This window comes from Loxodonta africana, chromosome 3, assembly GCF_030014295.1.
Source record: "Loxodonta africana isolate mLoxAfr1 chromosome 3, mLoxAfr1.hap2, whole genome shotgun sequence".
In the NCBI taxonomy this organism is placed as follows: domain Eukaryota; kingdom Metazoa; phylum Chordata; class Mammalia; order Proboscidea; family Elephantidae; genus Loxodonta; species Loxodonta africana.
In genome coordinates, this window is record NC_087344.1 from 134167519 (window position 1) to 134176956 (window position 9438).

The window sequence follows — 9438 nt, forward strand, 5'->3', positions numbered from 1 at the left end:
CATAAGGTCACCATGAATCAGAGCCATTTCAACGGCAACTAACAGCAACAGCAAGAACATGACATTTACTCTGGTAGTCCTGGGGAACATCTCCATGAAATAGTCAGTCAGTATTAAAAACAAACAAAAACCCCAACCCCGGTTCCGTCGAGTCGATTCCGACTCATAGCTACCCTGTAGGACAGAGTAGAACTGCCCCATTGTTTCCGATGAGCGCCTGGAGGATTTGAACTGCCGACCCTCTGGTTAGCAGCAGTAGCACTTAACCACTAGCAGTTGTATTATAATGACAGACATGTGACTGGAAAGGATGGGTCACAAAATTAATCTCCACTGGATCAAGAAAACAGAGCAGCTTATATGGCCCTGAATTGTAAAGGCCCATGAACACACTGAATTTTAGCTATAAGAATGTTTTATTGTTGTAAAAATATAATCACTTATTTCAACATTTTTCACATATGCAATTTAGTGAGATCAGTTACATAAGTCATGTTGTGCAATCTTCACCAATATCCTTTGCCAAATTTTCCTTCCTCATAACAAAAACTCAATGCTTCACAAACAATAATTCCCCTCATTTCCTTTCCTTTCCTCCACTGATAATCTCTGTTAAATTCTGATCTCTATATATTTGCCCACTGGTGGCTCAAATGGTTTGTGTTTGACTACTAACCTAAAGGTTGGTGGTTTGAACCTACCCAGTGGTGCTGTGGAAGAAAGGCTGAGTGATCTGTATTTGTGAAAATTACAGCCAAGAAAACCCTGTGGAGCAATTCTACTCTGTTGGAATCGACATGAATTAGAATTTACATGACAGCAATAAATTTGGTTTTCTCTGGAAGTATTTTATATTAGTGATATCATACAATATTTGTCCTTTGCGATCAACTTGTTTCACTCAACATGTTTTCAAGGTGCGTGTATGTTGTAGCACGTATCGTAACTCCATTTCTCTTTATGGCAGAGTAATATTCTGTTGTATGTATATACCACATTTTGCTTATCCATTCATCATTTGATGGGTAATTGAGTTGTTTCTACATTTTGGCTGTTGTGAATAGTGCTTCAGTGAGCCCTGGTGTATATATGTCTTTTGCTTTGTTGCTTTCAAGGCTCTTGTGTATGTACCCAAGAGTGGAATTTCTGGGTAATGTGATAACTATATGTTTGACCTTGTGGAACTGTAGAACTGCCAAACATTTCCCACAGCAGCTATACCATTCCCACCAGCATGGATGAGGGTTTCAATTTCCCCACATCCTTGCCAATATTTGTTATTTTCCTTTTTTTTTTTTCAATCTTTGCCATCCTAGCGTGAGTAAAGTGGTATTTCATAAAGTTTTGATTTGCTTTTCCCTAATGGCTAATGAGGAGTCCCGGTGGTGCAGTGGTTAAGCAGCTTGGCTGCTAACTGTAAGGTTGGTGGTTCATATCCACCAGCCACTCTGTGGGAGGAAGATGTGGCAATTAGCTTCCATAAAGATTACAGCCTTGGAAACCCAATGGGGCGTTTCTGCTCTGTCCTATAGAGTCACTCTCAGTCAGAATTGACTTGACGGTAATGGGTTTGGTTTGGAATGGCCAGTGATGTTGACCATCTTTTCATGTCCTTGACAGTTATTTGTATACCTTCTCTGGTGAAATATCTATTCAGAATTTTTGATTGGGTTGTTTGTCTTTTTCTCTTTAAGGTGTTTGAGTTTTTTTATATATTCTGGACATTAAATCCCCGTTGGATATACAGTTCCCTCAAATTTTCTCCAATTCTATAGGTTGTCTCTTCATTTTATTGATAAAATCCTTTGATATACAAAAGTTTTAAATTTTGATGAGATTCCATTTATCTATTTTGTGCTTTTGGTGTCATGTCTAAAAATCTGTTGTTGAAGACTAAGTCCCAAAGTATTACCCCTCTCTTTTGGGTTTTAGGTCGTACATTTAGTCTTTGATCCGAGTCAAGTTAGCTTTTGTATCTGGTGTGAGATATGAGTCTAACTCTATTCTTTTGCATGTGGAAATCCAGTTGTTCCAGCATCATTTATTAAAGACTATTTTTTTTTTTATTCTTTACTCATTTGATGAATTTAGCTTGCTTGTCAAAGATTAATTGACTGTAAATGTATGCACTTACCTCTGGACTTGCAATTCTATTCCACTGGTCTATATGTCTATCATTATACCAGACTGAAGCTTTATGTTTTGAGATCTAGAAATGAGAGCCCTCTACTCTGTTCTTCTTTTTCAAGATTGCTGTGGATATTCAGGGCCTGTTGTTGTTCTATATACTTGAGGATTGGCTTTTCCAATTTTTCAAAGAAGGTTGTTGGAATTTTGATGGGGGTTGCATTGAACTTATAGATTGCTTTAGGTAGTATTGACATCGTGACAAAAGTAGGCCTTCCAATCCGTGAGCAGATTGTCTTTCCATTTTAGGTCATCTTTAATTCCTTTTTGTAATCTTTTGTAGTTTTCTGTGTACAGGTCTTTCATCTCCCTGGTTAAATTAATTCCTAGGTATTTTATTCTTTTAGATGCTATTGTAAATGGAATTGTTTCCTTAATTTCATTTTCAGATTGTTTATTGCTGATGTATAAAAATCCTACTGATTTTTATGCATTGACCCTGTATTCTGCTAGTTTGCTGAACTCATTTATTAGCTGTAATAGCTTTCTTGTGAATTCGTTGGAGTTTTCTATACATAGGGGTTATGTCAACTGTGAAGATATGACAGTCTTATTTTTTCTTTCCCAATTTGGATGACTTTTATTTATTTATTTTTCTTGTTCAATTCTCTGCCTAGAACTTTCAGCATAATGTTGAATAACAGTGGCAAGAGTGGGCATCCTTGTTTTGTTCCTGATCTTAAGGGGTGTCTTAATTTCTTAGAGCTGTTATAACAGAAATACCACAAGTCAATGGTTTTAAAGACTTGAAACATATTTTCTTACAGTTTAGGAGACTAGAAGTCCAAATTCGGGGCACTGGCTCTAGGGGGAAGGCTCTGTCCACTTTGGGGGAAAATCCTTGGGAGGCACTCTCTGTCCACTCAGGAAAAATCCTTGTCTCAACTTCTCTAGTGTTCTTCTTAGCGTTATTTGGAGACCACCACGTGACATCCACCATTCTTCCATTTGTGCTTGCTTGTTTCTATGTGTAATCCGCTCCTTTTTTAATCTCAAAAGTGGTTAGGTTTAAGATACATCCTACACTTATATTGCCTCATTAACATAACAAAGAATACCTTATTCCCAAATGGGAATATATCCACAGATATAGGGGTTAGGATTTACAACACATATTTTGGGGGACACAAATGAATCCATAACAAGGGAAAATTCTCAGTCTTTCTTCATTGAGAATGACGTCAACTGTGGATTTTTCATAAATGTCCTTCGTCAAATTGAAGAATTTGCTTTTTATTCCTATCTTTTCGAGTGTTTTTGTCATGAAAAGAGTGACGGATTTTGTCAAAAACATTTTCTGTGTCAGTTGAGATGGGCATGTGATTCTTTTCATTTGTTCTTTACATTGATTTTCTAGTGTTGAACCATCCTTTCATTCTTGGGATAAATCCCACTTGGTCAAGGTATATAATCTTTTTAATGTGCTTCTGGATTCAGTTTGCTAATAGTAGTTTGTTGAGGATTTTCATATCTATATTCATGGGGAATATTGGTCTGCAGTTTTCTTGTGGTATGTTTGTCTGGTTTGGGTATCAGGTTAATGCTAGTACCACAGAATGAGTTAGAGAGAATTCAATCCTCTTCTATATTTTGGAAAAGTTTAAGGATTGGCATCCCATCTTCTGTAGATGGTAAAATTCCTCAGTGAAGTGGTCTGGTCCTGGACTTTTCTTTGTTGAGAAGTTTTGTTTTATTTTTTGATCTCTTCACTTGTTATGGGTCTGTTGAGGTATTCTGTTTCTTTTTGAGATAATGTAGAAAGTTTGTGTGTTTCTAGGAATTTTTCTGCTTCGTCTAAATTATCTGATTTATTGGTGTCTTAGTCATCTAGTGCTCCTATAACAGAAATACCACAATTGGATGGCATTAACAAAGAGCAATTTATTTCTTCATAGTAAAGTAGACTAAAAGTCCAAATTCAGGCAAAGCTTTCTTTCTGTCGGCCTTTTCATCAATATTCCCCCAGACTAGGAGCTTCCTCACACAGGGACCTTGGGTCCAAAGGATGCGCTCTGCTCCCAGCACTGCTTTCTTCGTGGTATGAGGTCCCCACTCTCTGCTAGCTTCCCTTTCCTTTTATCTCTTGAGAGATAAAAGGTGGCACAGATCACACACCAGGGAAACTCCCTTTACATTGGATCAGGAATGTGACCTGGTAAGGGTATTACAATGCCACCCTAATCCTTTTTAACATAAAATTACAATTCCGCCCTAATCCTCTTGAACATAAAGTTACAATTACAAAATAGAGGACATCCACACAATACAGGGAGTCATGGCCCAGCCAAATTGATACGTACCTTTTTTTTGGGGGGGGGGGACATAATTCAGTCCATGACGGTTGGCATACAATTTTTCATAATATTCTCTTATGAAAGTTTTTCTTTCATTCAGGTCTGTTGTAATGCCCTCATTTTTGTTTGTGATTTTAGATATCTGTGTCTTTTCTATTTTTTTACTTTGTCAGTGTAGCTAAAGGCTTGTCAATTTTATTGATACTTTCAAAAAACCAACTTCTGCTTTCTTTGATTGGTTTTCTTTTTTATTCTCTCTTTCATTTATCTCTTCTTTTATCTTTGTTATTTCCTTCCTTCTTGTTGGTTTGGGTTTGATTTGCTCTTCTTTTCCTAGTTCTTCATGTTTCTTCTTTTTTAATATAGGTGTTTATACCTCTAAATTTCCCTCTGAGAACTGCTTCTGCTTTATCCCATAGATTTTGATGTTGTACTTCCATTTCCATTCATCTCTAAATATCTTTTTAGTTCCCTTTATTTTCCCCCTTGACTCATTGGTTGGCTAATTAGTGTGTTTTTAATTTGCATATATTTTTGTATTTTCCTTTTTTTTTTCTGTTATTTAATTTCTAATTCCATACCATTGTGGTCAGAGAAAATACTTCGTATGATTTCAGTTTTCTTAAATTTATTGAGGCTTGGTTTGTGATAAAGCATGTGGTCTATCCTAGAGAAAGATCCATGTGTACTAGAGAAGAGTGCTGTTGTTGGGTGGAGTGTTCTGTATATTTCTGTTAGGTCCAGTTGGTTTATCATATCATTCAGGCCTTCTGTTTTCTTACCGATCTTCTTTCTGGATGTTCTGTCCATTTTTGAGACTGGTGTGTTGAAGTTGCCCACTATTATTGTAGAATTGTCATTTTCTCCTTTCCCATCTTTCAGTGATTGCATACATATTTGGGTGCTCCCATATTAGGTGCATATATATTTATTGTCATCTCTTCTCGATGCATTTTTTTTAATCATTATATGATGTCCTTGTTTGTTTATTATAACAGATTTTGACTTGAAGCTTATTTTGTCTGATATTAACATTGCCACCCTGGCTCTCTTCTGGTTATTACTTGAATGGAATATTTTTTCCCCCATCCTTCTACTTTCAAACTATTTGTGTTTGGGGCCGAGAGTTCATCTCTTATATACAGCATATAGTTGGGTCCTTTCTTTTTTTTTTTTTCTTATCCATTCTCCCACTCTCTGCCTTTTGACTAGAGCATTTAGCCCATTTTCATTCACTGTAATTACTGATAAGGAAGGACTTACTTTTGCCATCTTCTTTGTTTTATGTGTGTATGAGTTATTCCTTCTTTGTCCTTTATTATCTTCAAGACCACCAACATTTGTATTTTGATCACTTTTGTGATGATCTGATTCACTGCTCCATTTTTCTTGTTTTGGTGTTGGATATTTTCTTTGTGGCTACCATGAATATTACATTTAATGTCTTGCTTTTATAATGACTTGGGTTAAAATGGTATCAACTTCACTTCAATAACATATAGAAATACTATGGCCCTACAGTTCCTCCACCTCCCTGTTTATGTTGTTGTTATCTTTATAACACCATATGCCCTGTAACATAAATTTTTACTTATTTTGTATATATTTGTCATTATAAATTTGGAAGGACATAACCATTAGAGTTGTCAAGTAATAATAATACCTTAAAACTTGCCCTTATTTTTGCCCACGTATTTTCCTTTACTGGAGATTTTTCTATATGTAGCTCCAGGTCTTTTTTTAGTATCCTTTCTTTCATGTCTGAAGGAATCCTTTTGGTGTTTCTTATAGGCATGGTCTTATGGAGATGAATTCTTGCAGCTTTCATTTATCTGTGAATGTCTTAATTTCACTGTCATTCTTGAAGGACAGCTTCACCAGATATAATATTTTTGGTTGACAGTAGTTCCTTCGTTCCAGCACTTTTACTATATCATTCCATTTCCTTAATGTCTCCAAAGTTTCTGAGGAGAAATTGGCTCTAGTCTTATTGAGGTTCCTTCATATGTTACCTTCTGCTAGTGTCTCACTACTCTCAGGATTCTCTCCTTGTCTTTAATTTTTGAGAGCCTGCTTATGATCTGTCTTGGTGTCAGTCTCTTTTGGTTTATCCTACTTGGAGTTCATTGAGCTTCTTGGACATCTAGTTTTATGTTCTTTATTAAAGGACCCCCGGTGGTGCAGTGGTTAAGCACTCATCTGCTAACTGAAAGGTCAGTGGTTTGAACCCACCAACCTCTCTGCAGAAGAAAAACGTGACAGTTTCCTTAAATTTTACAGCCTTGGAAGCCCTATGTGGGCAGTTCTACTCTGTCCAATTGAGTCTCTATGAGTCAGAATCAACTTGATGGCAATGGATTTGTTTGGGGGTTTGTCTTTTATTAGGCTTGGAAGGTTTTCTGCCATTATTTATTCAAATATTTTTTAGTCTCTTTCTCTCTCTTTTCTCCTTTTAGGATTCCCATGATGTGTGTGCATTGATTTTTTGATGTGGTCCCATAGTTCCTTTAGCTCTGGGCAGTGTTTTTGATTCTTCTCCTTGTTCTTTGGCCTCTAAATTTTCAATTATCTTAGCTTTTACTTCACTGATTCTTTCTTCTGCCTGCTCTATTGAGTTTCTCATTTCAGTTATTGTGTTTTTCAGATCCAGTATTTGTTTATTTTCTTGTTATGATTTCTGTCTCTTTGTTTATATTCTATTCTCACTATTTAATTAATTTTTTCCTAATTTACTTTAGTTCTTTGTGGTTCCTTTTAGTTCTATGAGCTTGTTTAATATTATTGTATTGTATTATGCCATTCTATTCATTAATTGGGCTTCCACAGACACAATGTTTCTCCCTTCATCTTGTTCATTTGAGTGAGTCATTATTTTTTCTTTTTATTTCTAGTTTTCTTTCATTGACTTTGTGGCGTTAGATTCTTGCTTGATGTTAGCCCTCTCACCTCTCCCCAGTGTTCGCTGGTTATCACACTGATGTTTAACACTGATATTATCAACACCTGTTTTTTGGAAGAAACCTTTAGGTGGGAAGAGTCTTCAACTCGTTTTTTACTCCTGCTCCATCCTCCCTACAGCAGACCAGATTTTCATCTTTCAGTGGTCCTCAATCAGAACTGAGGGCGGCTACTAATCTATGTGTCCACCAGATGACACAGCTTGTGTTCCTACATTCTCTCTCTCTTCTTTGCTTTGCAGCACTTCTCAGTATTTTATAGCACTTCAGTAACAGAATGTGGAGCCCAGCACATTCAAATTATCAGCAGGGTGCTTGAAAGAGGTCTCCCAGTCCGAGTCTATTATCTCTCCTCAATCTGTGTGAGGGTCCTTCTGTCTCCTGCCACAGATCAGGTTCCTTTTCTCTCCTCAGTCAAGATGTGAACTAACTAGAATTACAGCTACCATCTGTGGGATGTTCTGAAAGATTTCAAGTGGTCTCGCAGGGACAGCTGTTTTGTCAAGCCTAGCCAGAGTTCAGGAAATATTTTTCTGTGCACAGACAAACTGTGATCTCTGGGGTTTGTAGTTTGCTAGAATCAGTTTGCAAGTCCCTCTGAATCCGCTAGACCATGCAGCGGGGGAGCAGTGCTGATGTAGTCAGTGGACTCACAGCACTAGGATGTGGAGGGGGTTGAGAACATGGAGGATGTGTTTCCTACTGTTCACTTCTCCTCCCTGAGTAGGTCCTTCTGCTAGTCTCTACTGCTGTCTTCTGTCCCTCTTCCCAGGATTCTTCCGAGTATTGTAAGGAATTTTTGTTGAACTCCTTGGTGGATTTTTTTTTGTGTGTATGTGCTTTAAGTGAACTTTTACGGCTCAAGTTAGTTTCTCATACAAAATTTTATACACCTGTGGTTATGCAACCCTAGTTGCTATATCTATATTCCTTCCCACCCCAGATTTCCCGTGTCCATCCAACTAGCTCCTATCCCTTTATGCCTTCTCATCTCACCTCTGGACAGGAGCTGCCCATTTAGTCTCGTATATCTACTTGAACTAAGAAGCACACTCTTCATGAGCATCATTTTATGTCTTATTTTGAAGAGTTGGCTTCGGGAATGGTTTTATTTCCAGGTTAACAGAGAGCTTGGGGGCCGTATCTTCTGGGATTCCAACTGTCTCAGTCAGACCATTAAGTCTGGTCTTTTTACAAGAATTTGAGTTCTGCACCCCATTTTCTCCTGCTCCATCAGGGACTCTCTGTTGTGTTCCTTGTCAGGGCACTCATTGGTGGTAGCCGGTCACCATCTAGTTCTTCTGGTCTCAGGATGATGTAGTCTCTGATTTATGTGGCCCTTTCTGTCTCTTGGGCTCACATTTACCTTGTGTCTTTGGTGTTCTTCATTCTCCTTTGCTCCAGGTGGGTTGGCACCAATTGATGCACCTTAGATGGCCACTTGCTAACTTTTAAGACCCCAGATGCCACTTGTCAAAGTGGGATGCAGAACGTTTTCTTAATACACTTTGTTATGACAACTGAACTACAGATCCCCTGAAACCGTGGTCTCCAGACCCCTGCCCAGGTACTCCGTCCCTCGAAGTGTTTGGTTGTATTCAGGAAACTTCTTAGCTTTTGGTTTAGTCCAGTTGTACTGACTTCCCCTGTATTGTGTTTTGTCCTTCCCTTCACCTAAAATAATACTTGTCTCTTACTATCTAGTTAGTTAGTGAATACACCTCTCCCTGCCTCCCCACCATCGTAACCATCAAGGAACGTTTTCTTCTGTGTTTAAACCTTTTCTTGAGTTCTTCTAATAGTGGTCTCGTACAATATTTGTCTTTTTGTGACTGACTAATTTCACTCAGCTTAATGCCTTCCAGATTTATCCATTTTATGAGATGTTTCATGGATTTGTTATATAGTTCTTTATAATCGCATAGTATTCCATTGTGTGAATATACCACAATTTGTTTATCCATTTGTCCAATGATGGGCACCTAAGTTGTTTCCATCTT